The sequence below is a fragment of the Abramis brama genome, assembly GCF_963993115.1.
Source record: "Abramis brama genome assembly, chromosome: 17".
In the NCBI taxonomy this organism is placed as follows: Eukaryota; Metazoa; Chordata; class Actinopteri; order Cypriniformes; family Leuciscidae; genus Abramis; species Abramis brama.
In genome coordinates, this window is record NC_139979.1 from 28490081 (window position 1) to 28509309 (window position 19229).

Sequence of the window (19229 nt, forward strand, 5' to 3'; positions counted from 1 at the left end):
ACCACACCAGCCCAGGACCTCCACATCCAGCATCTTCACTTCTAAGATCGTCTGAGACCAGCCACCCAGACAGCTGCTGCAACAATCGGTTTGCATAACCAAAGAATTTCTGCACAAACTGTCAGAAACCGTCTCAGGGAAGCTCATCTGCATGCTCGTCGTCCTCATTGGGATTTCGACCTGACTGCAGTTCATCGTCGTAACCGACTTGAGTGTCTTGAGACATTTGCTCACATTCAATGGCTTCTGGCACTTTGGAGAGGTGTTCTCTTCACGAATGAATCCCGGTTTTCACTGTACAGGGCAGATGGCAGACAGCGTGTATGGCGTCATGTGGGTGAGCGGTTTGTTGATGTCAACGTTGTGGATCGAGTGGCCCATGGTGGCGGTGGGGCTATGGTATGGGCAACGAACACAGGTGCATTTTATTGATGGCATTTTGAATGATACCGTGACAAGATCCTGAGGCCCATTGTTGTACCATTCATCCATGACCATCACCTCATGTTGCAGCATGACAATGCAAGGCCCCATGTTGCAAGGATCTGTACACAATTCCTGGAAGCTGAAAATACTCACCGGACATATCATCCACTGAGCATGTTTAGGATGCTCTGGACTGGCGTATACAACAGCGTGTTCAAGGTCCTGCCAATATCCAGCAACTTCGCACAGCCATTGAAGAGGAGTGGACCAACATTCCACAGGCCACAATCAACAACCTTTTTTTTCTTCTTTTTTCGGGGGTGTCCCCCCCGGACCCCCCAAATACAGTAAAACTGCACATTTTAGAGTGGCCTTTTATTGTGGCCAGCCTAAGGCACACCTGTGCAATAATCATGCTGTCTAATCAGCATCTTGATATGCTACACCTGTGAGGTGGATTGATTATCTCGGCAAAGGAGAAGTGCTCACTAACACAGATTTAGACAGATTTGTGAACAATCTTTGAGAGAAATAGGCCTTTAGTGTACATAGAAAAAGTCTTAGATCTTTGAGTTCAGCTCATTAAAAATGGGGGCAAAAACAAAATTGTTGCGTTTATAATTTTGTTCAGTGTAAGTACGTAGAATATTTTTGTCGAAATTTTATACAGAAATGCTAATGTGTGTGTTGTTTTATCCTTTAGCTAACAAGTTTGCTTAATTTGTCAGATGAAAATTGAGCATGGGTATGATCTCTTTGTTCAGTTTCAGTTTGCCCATGTTTGCTGTCATTTGATCCCTAGGTAGTTAATTAGTTCACCACAACTGTCCTGTTTCTACTTTAATTATCTCTGTATGTATATAAGCCCTCAGTTCATTCTGTTCTTTGTTCCGTGATATCGTTTGTTGGTTGTGTATTCTCCTGTGCTTGTCTGAGTTTGATTATTATTTTAAAGTTTGTTTCCTTCCGAACAATTATTTGTAGATCAATTATTACTGCGGCTAAGCTGTGACAGATCTCGGAACCGATACAAGAGAAAATGGACTTACCGCCAGTCCAGCTGCTTTGCCTCGAGCAGGAGCAGCAAAGACTCGAGGACCACACTCATAGATTCCTCCATTTGGCGAGTCTTACTGACTATCCCGATTGCTATCCCACTGTGCGCATTCTACTACACCAGCATCAACGAGCGCACAAAGGCTTGCTTGTCTGGTGTTGGTCCTCTGGGGATCTTTTTTTTTTAGTGGGTGCTGGTGAACTGCGTCTTCACTGGTCCCGTCCAGCTCCAAGTCTCCTGCATCTCCTATGATCCCTCCTAGCCTCCCTCTCCAACCTCCTCTTCAAACTTCAGCCAGTTCCTCTGCTGTCTCCCGTCAGTACCTCGGCTCCTCCTACTCCTATGCCTTTCCTCTGTGGCGTGGATCCACCTTGTGCCTTCCGGCATCCAGCTTCTCCTGGAAGAAGGTATCCCCTAGCTCTGCCTTCAGCCGCTGATCCTGTCACTCCACCTTGGCCTGTCGTCCAGACTCCTCCGCCTTGGCTCCTCCCTCCCTCGGCTCCACCTAGGACCATCAGACTTACGGCTGAACTGGCATCCCTCAATCCTGCGGTTCCATCTCGGTCAGACATCGCCTCGCCTGCACCACAGACTTGCGAGCCGTCCACTGCGCTTCCTCTCTCCACCCACCCCTACAGCTCCATCTGGCTAAGCCCTCCCTCCGGCACCACCTAGGCCCTCAGTTGCTCTGTGTCCGCCTCAGCCCTCCGAAACTCTGGTTACACCTCGGGGGGTTGTCAATATGGCTCCTTCGTGGCCTCCGAAGCCTGCATGCTGTTCTGGTCTGTCTGCTCTCTGTCTGCGTTCTGGGCTCCCTTTCCATTGGCTCTGTTTCCATCAGTTATCCCCATGACTTTTTCAAGGAGATCCATCTTGCTGGGTTACGTCCCTCTCCAGCTCCATGTCCTCCACCAGAGCCCTCTTCCTCCCTCCTTAGATGAACAATTTATGGCGCAAGGACGTGCATTCCAGCAGGGGGAGCTACTTTCAGGGTTATATTTCTGTTTTGTTTAGTTTCAGTGTTTTGGTTCAGTTCTTCAGTGCTTAGTTCAGTTTTGGTTTGCCCATGTTCACTGTCATTTTTTTTTTCCAGTTAGTCTCTTAGGTAGTTAATTAGTTCACCGCACCTGTCCTGTTTCTACATTAATTATCTCTGTATGTATATAAGCCCTCAGTCAGTTCATTCTGTTCTTTTGTCCTGAGAGGTCTTGGTTCTGTTTTCTCCTGTGCTAGTTTGAGTTTTGTTATTTTATTTATCCTTTATTTTTCCAGGAATTAATTTATTATTTTTCCAGGAATTTGAATTATTATTCCCATTAAGAGTAAAATAAATCTCTTCTTCCTGGGAGTCCTGACCAAAATGGCCGTACTAAAATTTTACATTACAACACACAAGACAAATTCTAAACAGTCAAAGCAAAAAACATGAATCATAAATCAACAAATTAATTAAAACAGCAACATGGTTTATTCATTTTACACTGCAATACATTTTTAAACGTAGTCAAAGAAGGAATTGTTTCTAGTGGAATAATAGCTTGAAATTCATTCCACAGCCATGAGGCATAATAAGAGAAAGCTGATTTTCCGTGCTCTGAGTGTATCCTAGGTACTTCTAATTTAATTCCACTTGATGACCTGGTGCTATAGTTCTTTCTACGTAAGCATAAAAGACTAGTAATGTAATTTGGAAGCAAACCTAGCAATGCCTTTAGAGTATATACTAATATATGTGATTTCCTTCTTTGATTTAAAGAGGACCCGCAAGCATTTGCTATAAAATGCAGTGCAGCATGATAAACATCATCCAGCCTTTTCATTAAATACATGGAAGCATGCACCACCATAGTCTAAAATGGGTAAAAAAAAAAAAAAAAAAAAAAAAACCTGTATAATTCTCTTTCTAGCACCAAAGGGATTTTTTTTTTTTTTTTTTTTTTTTTTTCAGAAAAAGAAAACTCAAGCTTGGTTTAAGTCTTTTCACCAAGTAATCAATATGAACATCAAATACCAACTTCTCATCAAGCCATATTCTTAAATATTTGTAAGTTGTAACTCTTTCTATATGCAGGTCATCAATAGTAAGAATAGACGGAGCAGTGGTCATAGAACGGCTGCATGTAAAAATAATATACTTAGTGTTGTTTACATTTAAATCTAACTTCAGTTTTAGTAAAGTAAACTGAAAGTAATTTCAATAGCTTGAGACAAAGGGGATGCAGCTGAATAAATAATTGTATCGTCAGCATAAAAATTGCTGCCCTTATTCATTAATAAAAATATAAAAAAGTGGTGCCAGTAAAGAACCTTGCTGGACACCCTTTTTGACTGTTAGCATGGATGAGGTGTAATTATCTACAGCAACACATTGAGTTCTAACAGATAAATAGTTTATTAACTAGGTATTCTTTCATTTGATCATTTACCATAGATTCAAAAACTTTTGCTAAAACCGGGAGTTTAGAAAAAGGGTGATAATTATTCAAATCGGAGGGATCATCTCCTTTTAGTAATGGTATAACCATAGCTGATTTCCAGGATGGCAGAATAACATTGGTGGATAGACTCAGATTAAAAATCAACGCAATAGGTTCGCAATAATATCTGCAGACACTTTTAAAAACAATTTTTTAAAACTGATTTCTTACAGTCTAAATGTGAGAGCAGTTTATGAACTTGGGTGGGTAATATAGGGGTAAAGGAAAATAAATCTGATTCCCTATAGTTAGTCGACTCATCGATTCCCTGTTCATCAATAAACAACAAATTACTAGAGTCTATCAAACTAGCTGAAATAAAATGACTATTAAACATATTAACAATATTAACCAAGTCAAGTTATTCTTTGGTTCACTTTTAAAGCCTTTGGAAGATCAGTAGATTTATCAGTTTGATTAAAATATTAATATTTCCTTCTGGACAATTCTTCGTTGTGTGATTATTACTGCAGCCAAGCTGCGATATAACATTATTTTTTATATAAAGTAGACAAAGAAATGTGGGAAGAGAAACAGGGTATTTTATAAATTGACAGTTTCCACATTTCAGAATGATAATGATACTAAATATTGATAATGATAAGTAATCTTAGCATAGAATGATTTCCAAAGGATAATGTGACACTGAAGACTGGAGTAATAATGCTAAAAATACAGCTGTGCTATAACAGGAATAAATTACATTTTAAAATATATTATTTTAAATTGGTATATTATTTCACAACATTACTGTTTTTACTGTATATTTTTACTGTAGTATAGTGTATGTTCTGTATGTCTTCCATCCTGATTTTTATTTCTGCAAGATTAATGCAGTAAATACAGCTCAAAATAATAAGAGCATTGCATTTCATCTCTCAGAAATGATAACATGGTCATTACTAATTATAAGTAATGTCAAGAGAGCAGTATTTAGATTAAAACGAATGGCTCTGATCAAATAAGGACCCTACTGAAATACATGATATTCATATTCAGAAACCCTTTAAGAAACATACTTATGCAAGTTAAAAAAAACTAAACCAACATCATAAAGTCTGTTTTTAAACTGTTTATCTACTTTCTTCACCAGTCAGAATGTGCTGCTTTTCTCTGTTTGTTTTCTCAGGTGGGATTTTAATTTATTTTTATTCAGCAACCTCAGTCGGACATAAATAACTTATTTCCCCACTTTTGATGGGCAGTATGGCAGTTGAGTACTTGGCAAGAAGCCTAAAATATGCATAAATCCAGACTGACTGCCAAGAGCAGGACCACCTGTTAATGCAAGACAATCTTCAAAACTGCTGCTCTTACTTCTCTTCAATGAACATCCGATTTGACTTGTTCTTCTATTGGCAGTGATGTAGTAGGTGTAACACTAACAGAATCAGAAAATTTCCAGGTTTAGGACATGCTTTGGGAATATTTGTAGCTACACAAACCTCCTAGGGGTGAGATTAATCTGTTTGGCTCTCTTATAAAATGTCATATCACATTCATCCGTGTGCAAAGACCCGCTTTGGTTCTGTCCATCTGAAATAAACCGTCAGCTACAAAGAGCTTGAAGAGTTCTAAACACACATGCATAAACAGAGAGCAACGGCACAGATTAAGTCTCATTCATATCTTAGTTATTTCTTCTGGACAGCAATTAGATTACATGGAGATTTTTAATGCTTCTCAGATTCCCGCATTCATTTGTATAGGTTTCAAAGGTTTCATTTGTTAATATTAGTTATTATAGTTAACACAAACTTACAATGAACAATACTTCAACAGCATTTATTAATCTTAGTTAATATTAATCTCAACATTTACTAATACATTTTTAAGATCAAAAGTTGTATCTGTTAATATCAGTTAATGCACCATGGACTAACATGAACAAGAACATTTTAATTTACTAACATTAAAAAAGGTCAATAAAAGCTGTAATAAGACATTGCTCATTGTTAGTTCATGTTAGTTAATGCATTAACAAATGTTATTATTGTAAAGTGTATCTGTTTTTATTTCTCTTAGGTTTTTTTGGAGAAACATCTGAGATAATGTTATGTTATGACGTAAACCACTTAAATCTGGAGGATTACGCCATGGGAAATGTGTTGAGCTAGTAAATGAGATCTATAATGATGATCGTCTGTTTCACTGTCAGAGATCAGCGCAGTGGCCGTAATTAATGGTGAGGAGATGAAGGCAGAGCAGCTCCATTTAAAGGTCTTGTGTGTGGAAAGAGTGAGAGGACATCATACAGTGAAATTTAGCAGCGGCCAGAGCCACAGCGCAGGATGAAAGAGAGATTTCATCCACTGGAAGCAGCAGACGAAGCGGTCTAATTCCGACCGCCTGCTTTCTGCTCAGCACATGAAAGCCCGAGGGCCTGCGTCTGCTGCCTGCCACAACCATGGGTGTTCAGGGAGGCAACTGATCCTTGGGTTTTATCCGACTGAGAGGCAGGGGTGTGGGAACTTGCTCTCAATATCTGCTCTGCTGATGAACTAGGATCGGTGCAGTTCTAGGCACAGAGGGTTTTGAGTCATTCACCTGAGCTGTAAATGTCATGTGACTTAATGACAGCACAATGACATGCACAGTCTCAGATCTTCATTAGAGGCAGTGATGAGCTGTGGCAGGCATGACAAATAAAAGCCTCGGGAAGAACATCAGTCAGTAAAGTATCAAATATAATAAAATGAAATTGTATCCATTTTCATTGGATTTTGTCAGAAAACATGTTAACTTTGAATGACTGTCAATCAAGAAAGATGCTTCTGGAATGTTGTTGTTCAAGGGCTGATTGGACTTTACTAACCCACTGGTTTGCATCCTCATTCTGGCAATAAAACTCAAGATCAAGGTTATTAGTGTTAACTTTTACAAGACGAGACAAAAACTAGCTGTGAAAAATATTGAGCAGACCAAATTTCTGTACAAATCCTGCTTTGAATGTTGTGTAAAATGCTGCATGGAACTGAATGTGACAGTTTACTTAGGAAACGCAAATAAAATAAAATGCAAATGGAGCCCCAATAAAATGTCAGGCTAAACTAATTCATTTGTCATAATTTTAATCGATGGATGGTCTGATTTAATGAATCTAGTCTGAATTCAGACTATTAGAGTATTCTGTCATAAATAAAGTGCCCAATGAGACGAGTGACTGTCTGAGTGACATATAGAACAATCAACCACAGATGTCTGTTACATTTTTTTTTATTTTGTGTGTGTGTGTGTGTGTGTGTGTGTCATAAAGGGGTCAGGGCTTGGCTGGTTATCAGGGGCCTCATATATAAAACTTTCCGTAGATTTCATCCCAAAAGTATGCGTTCAAAAAAGCCAGATTTTGCGTATTAATAATACAATTGCTCAAGGATTGAGTCATAAGACATTTAATGTGCCTTTTAGCAAAGTAAGCTCCAGGGTTACTCTTCCTGTAGTAAGACTTTTGTAAGTTAGTTTTGATAAAGGCATCGGGTACATTACTATTTCCAAGAACAAATTATGTGCCCTATGCACATAAACAGTACAGCTCAATTCTCTTATTGTGTGTCAGCAATTAAGATTAAGGTTGAACTTATTTCTGCATAACTTCACTCTCAATATAGGCTCAAACTCTGAATTTATGGATTGTTTTTTACTTTGGTGCATTAGAAATACTTGACTTTGTGCACAATTTGTTAAGTCGTTGAGGTCTTTTCTAGACTTTACAGTAAATGAGACAAATGTGACAGCTCCTCTAGCACAGTGTGTGATGTTGTTGAGATCTTTTTCTAAAGAGACAAATATGAGAGCTCCAGTTTCTCTAGCTGAGTAAAAAATAAATAAATCTGAGCATAGTGTGTGATGATGATAAGATCTCTTCTAAATCTTTAGAGGAGACAAATGTGAGTGATCCAGAATCTCTTGCTAAGGAGAAAAATATGAGCACTGTGTGTGATGATGATATCTCTTCTAAATCTTTAAAGGAGACCGCTGTGAGAGTGTTCGATTTTTCTCTCTCTCAGGAGACAAGTATGAAAAGCAGGAGTCAAGACTCAAGTCTCCATTTGATGTTAAAGTAACCTCATTTTTGTCTAGGAAAAACATTTTAGATGTTAAAGAGATGTTCTTTCCTCTGGGATAGCATGCCACAGGAAAAGTGTCCAAAAGCAGTGTATCCACAACTAAAATTTAACTTTAATTAACTTAAATTTAAAGGTGCCGTAGGTGATTCTCTGCAGAAACATTTTTTGTTTGCTGGTTGAAAGTCTCCTGTTAAAGGAGAACTCCGGTCAATTTTAACATTGAGCTCATTGTTTTGTAAATTTGGAGTGCTGTCAGTACAGAGAACAACGACAAAAATCGGTGTTGCCTACACCGTGTTATCCTCTTTTTAAAATTTGCCCCCTGTTGACTTCAATGGGGCAAGTTTTAAACCTGCTTTTAGCCTCTTAACATCCTTGATGTGTCATTGTGCACAGCCATGTTAGATGAATCCTTCAGAGTGAACATGGGTGAATCTGACTGCAGTAGATGTGAAAGATATGAATAAAAGTGATGTTAATTCAGCCAGCGCACATACCTGTATTTACATCCTGTTTTCGGTCTAAGTCCACAGTAGTCGACTGTCGAGTTCACGCGCATAGGTTTAGTTACCTATGATCATCCTATGATGAACTCGACAATCGACTACTGTGGACTTCGACCGAAAACAGGATGTAAATAAAGGTATGTGCGCTGGCTGAATTAACATCACTTTTATTCATATCTTTCACATCTACTGCAGTCAGATTCACCCGTGTTCACTCTGAAGGAATCATCTAACATGGCTGTGCACTTGTAATGACACATCAAGGATGTTAAGAGGCTAAAAGCAGGTTTAAAACGTGCCCCATTGAAGTCAACAGGGTGCAAATTTTAAAAAGAGGATAACACGGTGTAGGCTACACCGATTTTTGTTGTTGTTCTCTGTACTGACAGCACTCCAAATTTACAAAAAAATGAGCTCAATGTTAAAATTGACCGGAGTTCTCCTTTAAGCGGTCTAAATGTATTTTTATAAATATATGTGTCTGTGGAAGGCGTAGGACTGTAGAATGTTCGTTCAATTGTTGCGTTCGGTCCGAACGGTCCTGTAGCATGTGTTCCCTGTCGGTCAATGTGTGTTTGCATACCACTGCGCAGGCTGTTCACGCAGACATAATAAGACATCAGCGCGTTCACGTACGCTGTGCAGACAGAGCGAGAATGGCAGGCAAGCAGCAACAAGCAAACTCTCATCATGGAACCCTGGCATGCAAGAAATATTATTACACACTGACAAGTTTTGCTAGCTAAACAAACCGAAAACTTGCAAAGTCTAATTCTAATCCTGTCTAATTCTGTTTTTAAGAATGTGTTTACGTTTGGTATTGTAGTTGTAGTAATGTTACTAACTGTACTATAAAGTTTTCTCACCGGTGAATGACACATGATATTGGTATTGCAGTAACATTGTCTCCGGTCTTCTGGGCTGTGCTCATGCGTTCAGGAGGCGTGGCTTTGGACGGCGATTTGCAGGGAGGGTGGGACGTATGCTTTTAATGCTATCAGGCTAAAGTAAGCATTTTCCCAGATGTGCTACTGCACATTTAATCTAATTGTGGAAATGAAAATGTTCAACTGGAAAACAGTTAAAAATCATTCATTATTTCGCTCACTCTAGTAAAATAGCGTCTAGAGTGTCCATACACAGTATGTTACATTTACGTTAAGTTTATTTTTTATAAATCCTGATATGTGCATGGAAAATTGTGTATGCACATTTCAATGCCTTTTTTTGAGCATACATCAGCCCCCTGCCCCCTGCTGGTAGATGTTGTAACTACACACCAAAAGCATGTTTCTCCATTGACGGCCATTTTAAAAAGTTGCCACATATTCAAATAATAATAAATATAAATAAACATTGTTGCATTTTTAAACAAGTAACAAACATGTCTTTGTATTAAAGTAGATGTTTTACAGATGAAGAGCTCTTAAAAGCATGCCATTTTAAAACTTTTACCTTATACAGTATTTGTGAACACAAAAACAAAATGAAATAAAAATAATGCCCCACTTGATATTTAGTGTATATTAAGTATATTTAAATGAATCATTTGATAAAGTGCACTTATTATGTACGTTTTTATACTGCACTTATATTTTAAAAAATACCTACATGCAATTACAGCTGTAATTAATTTCTGTAATTACATCTATAATTACACTGTTGACCCTTCCCTTACACCTTAAACTTACCCATACCAACAAACCTATCCCTAGTCTCACTCATATCCCTCCTCAATAGCAGCACAAGTGTTTTGCAATAAAACAAAGTACATTGTACAAGTATATAGTAGTTAAAGACACCTAATATAAAGTAGCAAAAATATAAGCTAGTGCATTTTTCTAATTGAATTGCCATGTTTAGTAGATATATTAAAGGGACACCAGGCAAGCCTGAGTGTTTTTTTCTCTACGAAGCTCCCCCTAGTGTCTGGTAGTAAATGCTTTCAAACACTCTGTCGTAAAAACGAACTGTTGTCCCTCCCCCCTCGCCACGAGCAACCCAGCTGATCAGCTGTCAACCCAGCTGAGCAGAGGAACCGGCTATTTCAAAACCAGTTATGTCTACCGAGGCAAGTAAAGCAATATTTTCTTTCCATCTGATGGTGATTTTTTTAAATTTTTTTATTGTGTTGTCATGCATACTAGTATTTTTACCGGGAACGAACGATATGAACGAGGCGAACTACTGCTTTCGTGTTTGTTTGTTTTTGGGAGAATGGGCATGAGCATAAAAAATATATATATATCGGAGGCTAATATTTGTCTAAAGTTATATTAGCAAGGTCTATAAGTTCATCTGGTAGAATGACGATTTACCTTTGCTTGTCTAAGAAAACATCAGAAAGTTTTTTCTAGCTCGATCATGATATGTGCAACATGTTTATTGCCTATTATCAGACGCGTTGACTTAGTGACATAAAATAAAAGTGTAAGTTACACAAATAAAACCAACAGAGGAACGGCCAAACAACTACAGAAATCAAACGTGTTTGCTAATGACAATGCTAACATCAAAGTTATAGTATCTAGCGTACCAGTAAGCCCGTAACAGACAGCAATCATAATAAAAACCTTTACAGACAATAGCAAACATCATGAGGTCACAATTACTTGAAATGTAAATATTAAACACAGTTTATTCCAAAGATACTTGCAAGTGCAACAGCAAGAAGGCCAGGTCAGCATCCGTTTTGCAGGCTTCTATTTCTCTCAGTTCTCCCCATTCTGAAAAAGCCGGTCCGATATTTACTCGAGTCTGACTTCTTGCTCGGTCAGTCTCCCGTTTCCTCTTTCGTTGGTCCTCCGACAAAGATTTCCTAGCTTTCTGCTTCTTTTTTACAGGCTCAGCCATAACTCAATCTATCGTTGCCCTTTGCTTATAGCTAGCCGGTGCTTGAATGGGGGCGTGTACGTGTGCAGTGCCGTCAAGCAATTCGTTACATCGCGAGACCTGATATCACGCAATACTTCCTGATGGCAAGGCCGGCGGCCCGCCGGCCCAAAGTTGCAAGTGAGTTTTTTCCGCTCTCGGGCACCAGTTGGGTGCGAAACCACCACCATTCAACCCGAAATAAGTAATATAACCATTCCACACTGACTCCGAAGCTGTTCAGTTAAGGTTAAAAAGTTACTTAGAGCACCGTTAAGCTGCATTGGTTTTGAAAGGGCTCTCCATTAAATACTGTGTAAGCTCCACTTGGCATTATATCTGTTGGGCACTGACCAATGCCAGCGACAACCCTATTCCAGATGAAAGCTCAGTGCAGGACAGGGTGACTGTCAGCTTTCCCATTCACATCAGCTCTCTGGACAGCCTCCTCTGCTTGAGATCTGTGAAAACCTTTGCAAGAGATATTGTTCTCTTAGAGAGATGATGGATGGATATAAAGATAGCTGGATAGATGGATGGATACTGTAGTCTGTATTCATCAGCACCTCACCAAGAGAGAGATACAACAAAAAGGGAATGCGTTGCTTTTCAAGTCAGATACGTGAGGCTGTGTGAGAAATGTCTTTTTATTTTTTATTTTGTAACTAGCTATATTCTACTTGTTATCATGAAAACAATAAGAACTTCCAGACGCTTCAGCAGAGTGGATGTCTGGAAGACGACACCAACATGCACAAACACACGCCCACGACTCCCACCGAGAGCCACAGTCGGCCGGCTGTTGTTTTGCGAGACTTAAGGGTTTGGGAGAAATAATGAGCTCATTGCTCTGGCCCCAAGGTACCGCTGGCAATTACCATGATCCATGCTCCTGCTCAGTGGGAATTCACTTCCCTCACAGGTTTTCTGGGACAGAGAAAGAAGACCTTCGCAGGGTGCAGGCATTCTTTTATTCTGACATCTGGATTCAAGGGGGGCCACATATTCAAAGCAACACATCGGTTGCTAAATAAGCCGCTTTATGCACATGGTTCTGATGAAAATGGCTCCTGTCCAAGAAGAAACAAATGTCCTTGAATTTGAAGTTAAGCACTTTGCCAGAGCTTTAGCGCAAACTTGACAAAAAAGATCAACAAATAGCAGCTTGCGCTCCCTCCAGATCTGAACCAATGTGGAAACTATCAGGTTGTACAGACGCATTTCCACTGATTCTGCAGTTGGCATGGGGTTTGTGCGAGTAGCAAAGTCAATAAACAATGTTAGTGCATCAAACTGTTGTTTTTGGCAAACGCAATTCATTACGTGTCAGTTGTCACATCCAGCAGTGGACAGTGGCACAGAGAGTCGGCTGCTGGCAATGTTGAAATCATCCGCTGCCGTCCACTCAATCTCCCTGATAGCCTCATGCATAAACGCTCCTCATGGTAAGTGAGACTGACATCATTTATAATTGACACTTTTTAATCTCTGGCCTGAGGCGCGGATGAGGAAATTGTTTCCACAGCCATTTTCGGGCTCTTTCTCACCGACAGGCTCCCAGAGCAACACTACTAGTGTAATGCTTTATTACCGCTGTGCATTACATATGTCTCCTATATTGCATATGCTGCTGTTGGAATGATGGTAGAGTGGAATTTGCACATATACTGTGGAAGAACATACTGAATAATTGTTTCTCATTATAATCTGAAAATGTATCCACAAGCAACAATCCTCAGGGTCCAAACACATTGGAAAAGTTGTGGAAATTTGATTGCCATTATTTGACTGAATTGTCATTCCGAAGCTGTAGATGACGTCAGCATCCTTGATTTTGTTGTGTCCTCAGATTGTAATCATGTCCCTTTTTACCATGTTTCACTAATCTTGTATAATCCTAACCCTAACTTTTCCCAAGGTATATGTTGATAAGTTTACATGGACCTTTTTTTTGGCTTAACATTTCTACAGCTTAAAATTCCCTGAATAACGTCTGCTTTCTCCAGCTTCAATCAGCTTCAGTGAGGACTTTTCCCGTCGACAGTACTCAAACTTTGCATGAACAGACATATAGTCAACATCACTACACTATGATATTTAATCATTTCTGTTTATTTGTCGTGAAGATCCCAGATGTCAGGGCTGAGGTTTCCATGTGTAATGAGAAAAACACATGGCTCCATTTTTAACCCCAAGAAGTTGGCAGGTGCACTGCTCAGAGTCGCTGATGTTTCACAGCCCTGTTATTAGATTCAGTATTCTCACTTCAGCAATAAAGAAAAGGCTGTTTTTCATTACTCTGTGAACTTATTAACAAGCTTACTTTATCCTTAAAGGCTCACACTTAATTGCATTTGGAAACGAGACTTGGCTTGAATGCCTAATGAGGACTTTTGAATATGATAAAGGGTACTTTTTGGATTACATCTTTTATTTATAGTTAATTTTACTGTATTAGTCAGAAATGGCAATTGCTCACTCTTTTTATGGAATTCTGCCACCATAAGGAGCCTCCGAAACAATAATAGCTTCAAGGATTTCTGTAAAATACTACATTTGACACTTCAGTGCTCATTATATTTGTAGAAGATGACCCAGCCTGATTGATTTAGGCCACTAGCGTAACATCACATAAGCAGTCTTAGCTTGTTAACATGAAGGATTTCACTGACTAGCAAACATGCTTCAAGTATCCATGTTTAGGGTTTCGCACCTGTCAGAAGTGACAGTTTATGAGTGTGTGATGCTCCTCTTCTAGGCGTTGTGTGCAGAAAGTCTGAATGATGTTTAGGGCCCTATCTTACACCCGGCGCAATGCAGCGCCAAGCGCGACCCAAGTGTTTTTTGCTAGTTTCAGTCAGACGCAGTTATCATTTTCACGTCTTGCGCCACATTGTTTAAATAGCAAATGCATTTGCGCCCATTTGTGCGCTCATGGGCGTGCTGGTCTGAAAACGAGGTGTGTTCTGGCGCATTGTTGGCGCATTGCTATTTTGATGCAACAGAAATAGACTGCACCATTGATCAACTGAAACCTGGTCTAAAGTCAGTGGCGCAATATCATTTTTTTATTTAATGAGCCCGTTAGTAATGTGCGCCTATAGGCGGGTCCACAACACGCGTACACTCTGCTTATTAAACACACAGGGACACACAGCCAAATATTTCAAATAAAAGGATTACAATGTAAAAGATTATTATTGTGTACATAAAGATATGGTGGAATCCGGCTTGTCCCGTAGATGGTCTGCTTGCGCACTTTAACATCGCACAAAAGCAGTTCCGTTTGCGCTCTGGAGACACGTTTGGTCTTTGCACTATCAAATTCCATCATGTAAATAGCGAATCTGCCATGGCGCGAACGCAACTGGGAGATGAGACTCTGATTGGTTTAATGCACATAAATCCCAAAACACACCCATTACTCATTATGAGAATAGGGACGACCCTTTTAGACCATGCGCCTGGCGCGCCGATCATTTTTCCCGTCGTTAAACTAGCAAAAGTGGATTCGGACACGCCCTAAGTGAACTTGCGGCCTGCGATTTAGACCATGCGCTTAGATCGTTAAAATAGGGCCCTTGGACATAATGGTCAAATCAGACCCCGGTGGTTGTACCACAGGCTCCTCTCAGTCTCAACAGAGACCATTGCAGCACCTACTGACTCATTCAGGCTGGACACAACCCCTGCTGTGAGACCCTATACATTCACCTTTACTCATGCCGACGTGACCAATTACTGCAGTGCCCTGTAATTTAATTTGTACATATGTGGCACAGTGATGACATGGTTTCTATTAAATTTTGGCTCGGGCTGCTCTGAGAACGTAGTGACTGTATGGAATACATGGTCACATGACCCCTTGTTGTGGCCAGTGCTGTTTTCAGCTAATTGTGATGATGTAACTATTGGTTTTCTGAGCTTATGCATGTGTCAAACTCACAAATGTTTGCTAGACCACAAAGGAATGACACCACAGTTTGTGTAACTCCAAGATATTGTTGTTTATGCATATAGGATTCCAAGCCAATTTGTTTTCAGAAGGGAATACTGGCACGCTACTTACTAAATAATGCAGGATGTATTGCTTATCCCTTGTATTAAGTTCAAATTCTGTTACGATTTGTATGTAGGGTTAGGATTATTGGATTCAATACAATGAACCAAAAATCACCCTATGAAAAACAAAAATAAATCAGTGTTTCTCACACATTACAAAAAAACATAAGAACGTATGATTCTATTTTATGAATGAACTATTTTTTAAACATTTTTGTTTTCAAAATTATGCAAATTGTAAATATTATACAAAACAATACAAATTATAAATAATATTAACAGTATTGTGGCTAACATTTATTAAAACTTTTTAACATTTTAAACAAAACAGGTGTGACCAAAACAGCATTTTTTCTGTGTGCTTTTTCTGAGGCAACAGCAAACTTATTGGTTTGATTCCCAGCTAAATGAACACGCATAAAAAAATAAAAATGATGTCTTCAGTGCAACATACTTACCTTATGTAACAACAAGAGGGTGGTTGAAAAACTGACACAACAAAATACATTAAAACAAGTCTGTGCAGCATGCCTTTAACCATGGAATATGCAAGTCATATTGACCCGCAAACATCATAATTGTAATAAAAATGTTGTACGCACTTTCCACAATACATCAGAGCATTAACACTTTGCAGGCATGTTCATGAACCTAAATGAGAAAAAGAAGTATGTGAAAAAAGAAACTCAACAATTGTCCTCATTAGGGGTATGCAGCGGAGCCTGTATATATCTGTAGAAATCTCCAAATATTTGTATCTGTATTTGGATAAAACCAAGAGTGGGCAGGGCTTAGTCAAAATACATGAAAAGCACCTTTTAAACGTAATTCTGTTACCTTAATTCATTTCAGTTTACAAATGTGCCTTGTATAACTCATAAAATTATACTTTTTTTAAATTTAAATTTATTTAAATATCTTAAACACCAATATCTTATAACACCAATAATGCTAGTTGTTAAACAAATGGAAAACAACTCTATCTTATTATTTTTCAGAGGAATTTTGTGTACATGTCAGGACAATCATCCACAACCTCAAATAAAAGGACTTTGTGTATTATGGTTTATGTATAATATTGGACTATCCCCCGCTCACCAGCTATCCAGCAAACACGAGGAGTGACTGCATCTAATGAATATATGTTTCCTATTATTTAGTAGAATTTGTTATTCATCATTCGTTAAGGCATTATTTTCGAATAGGGTATTCAGCTTCAGACAAATCCCTAGTCCTCATCACATATTTAATTCAGTGAGTGGCATTTGGTTACGATCTCCGAAATAAAATGTAGCTAGTTTGTTCATTTATTACAACTTTGGGAGAAAATATCTTCAACAGTCAGGCGACTGACTCTGCTTCTGGTTTCTTTGTCACAGTGGAAACAGAAGGGATAGTTACATTGTGGGATATATAATTCCACAAGTGCTGTTGTATAGATTATTTGGGGCAAATATAGTACTGTTGGTCCTTTATTCTATGCATACTTAAAATTCACAAACACTACACCGCAAGAGAAGTGTTAGCTCAGCCCAACTCCTGATGTCATCTGCCGGTTGGGTTTATGTTGGTGATTCACATGATGTATATTTTATTTGCAGTTCTTCATTATCCATGGACTCAGTAAGATATATTGCAAACCATGATGTACTTTGTTTTCTTCCTTCAGAAACTGCTTTTTGGCGCCTGGCTCAGAATGAACATTCATCACTGGTGGGCAGGACACAGTGAGAAACAGTAAACGGCCAAAGTTCACGCTGAAAGGAATGCTGAACTCCTCAAGAGGAGCCCGAGAAATCCAGCATCAGCACAGAGGAGCCGGAGGAGCTCATCGCCTCTCTGCTCTGCTCCAGCCCAAGAGGCCCATAAACAATAGCTTCTCCTCACTGGAAGTCTTCACAGCAGCCCGGGCCGGATCCCAGCAACTACATTACTATTCCAGTTGCCACAGGGTGTTGAGCCACGGCGAACTGCGACCCCTGGCCTTATTTTCAAAGCTGATCTCTGAACCCTATTGTGGCTCAGCGATTCACTCTGAATCTAGACGTGCAGAGAGGGGAGCAGGTGAATCGCTCTTTCTCTGCTGTTGTTTTTGATGTGGAACATGGTCTGAGGCGATTTCTCAGTGTGTTCAGAGAGCAAAAGCAGGGAAGTCAAGAAATGTGGCTTGAGACGTCGAGAAGTGCACAGCTAGCAATTCAAATGTCTGAGAAAGTTTTTGTGTGTTTTGATGTCTAAATGCCTTATTCAAATGCTTTGTGAGGAGCACACTTTGCTTCCTCTTGTATCGATTAAGGTTTTAGGTGATAAGGTCCAGCATCTGAAAAATAACCAGAGGAAGCAGAATTAAGTTAAAATATGTTTCGAACATCAACATATCTTCTTTAATCTGAAAGCATCCTCAAGTTATCATTGAAATAAATGCAGCTAAATGTTGTTCATGTAGTTTTGCACATCACCATTTTACTGCCTCAAATCCTTCCTGCTGCTCTCTGTGTGTGTGTGTGTGTGTGTGTGTGTGTGTGTGTGTGTGTGTGTGTGTGTGTGTGTGTGTGTGTGTGTGTGTGTGTGTGTGTGTGTGTGTGTGTGTGTGTGTGTGTGTGTGTGTGTGTGTGTGTGTGTGTGTGTGTGTGTGTGTGTGTGTGTGTGTGTGTGTGTGTGTGTGTAAATCAATTTGGGCTCTAGGCTGATCTGCCTTACAGGCACCTTTTTCTTTGATTCGGTTCCCACCACAGCCTAGTGGAGGACTACAGTCAGCCTTAAGTTCTTTGAGGGATTTGTACTCCCGCTAGTCTGAGCTCACCAACACCCGCATTGACTATATCTTGGGCTCAGAGAATTAGCAAACTTGGGCTCCATTCTGTGGGAATAACGGTGGAAGAAAACAGGCTTTCACTGCAGACCTACCTGCAGGGCAAATGTCCTTCAAAGGCCATGATCAGAAACTACTGTTTATAATGAATTCATGCAAAATACAAAGAACATTTGTGAGTGTTTTCTGCTTTCAGTCCAGCATCCACTAGACAAACTTTTGAACTTCAACTATAGGTTATATAATCTTGATTTGGTTGTGTTCTTGATAAAAATCAATAAAATAATAATAATAATAAATATTCTACTCTACATCTGTGTTGAATGTATTTTAAATAGCTGTGCAATTTAAAGATTTTTTGCACCACAGTGGCACCAGATGGAAGTGCAAACAATGCCTGATATGTTTGGAATAGCTCTTACTGTTACTGCACTACATATACTGTAGTATGTTATACTGAGGTTGTGAATTTTCTACGGAATACTGTATTCACTGTATTACACAATGCAATGCTCTCAATCATCCCATTCCAGTGAGATGGATTGATTTTTCATTTCTTTGTTTATTTGATTGATTTGAACAATTTTTACATTACCATATTTATTTCCCAGCTGATTACTGGTCATTCCACTTGCTGAATTAAACATGGAAAGTGATGAGGTCATGTGTACTGTTTATTGTGGAATAATTTTACTGCCTCAAATCCTTCCTGCTTCTCTCTGTCTCTGTCTCTCTCTCTCTCTGTGTGTGTGTGTGTAAATCAATTTGTGCTCTAGGCTGATCTGCCTTACAGGGACCTTTTTCTTTGATTTGGATCCCACCACAGCCTAGCGGAGGAATAGGCTGTTAAACTTAAAATTCACTATTGTAATAAATATACTATTGTACTATTGTAATAAATTTAATATACAGAACCGTACAGTATTCAGTGCTATGCTATAAGCTTTTGTA

General features: G+C 39.2%; 1 protein-coding gene across 2 annotated transcripts in view; it reads left to right on the forward strand.

Annotated features, from left to right (window-relative positions):
- LOC311067761 (uncharacterized protein) overlaps positions 1 to 18940 on the forward strand; it is a 137373-nt gene extending 118433 nt beyond the window's left edge. For both annotated transcript variants that reach the window (XR_014603281.1, XR_014603282.1), the window contains one exon: positions 17136 to 18940. The gene's annotated coding sequence lies outside the window, so the exon portion shown is untranslated. The remainder of the gene's footprint in view (positions 1 to 17135) is intronic.
- The last annotated feature ends 289 nt before the right edge of the window (positions 18941 to 19229 follow it).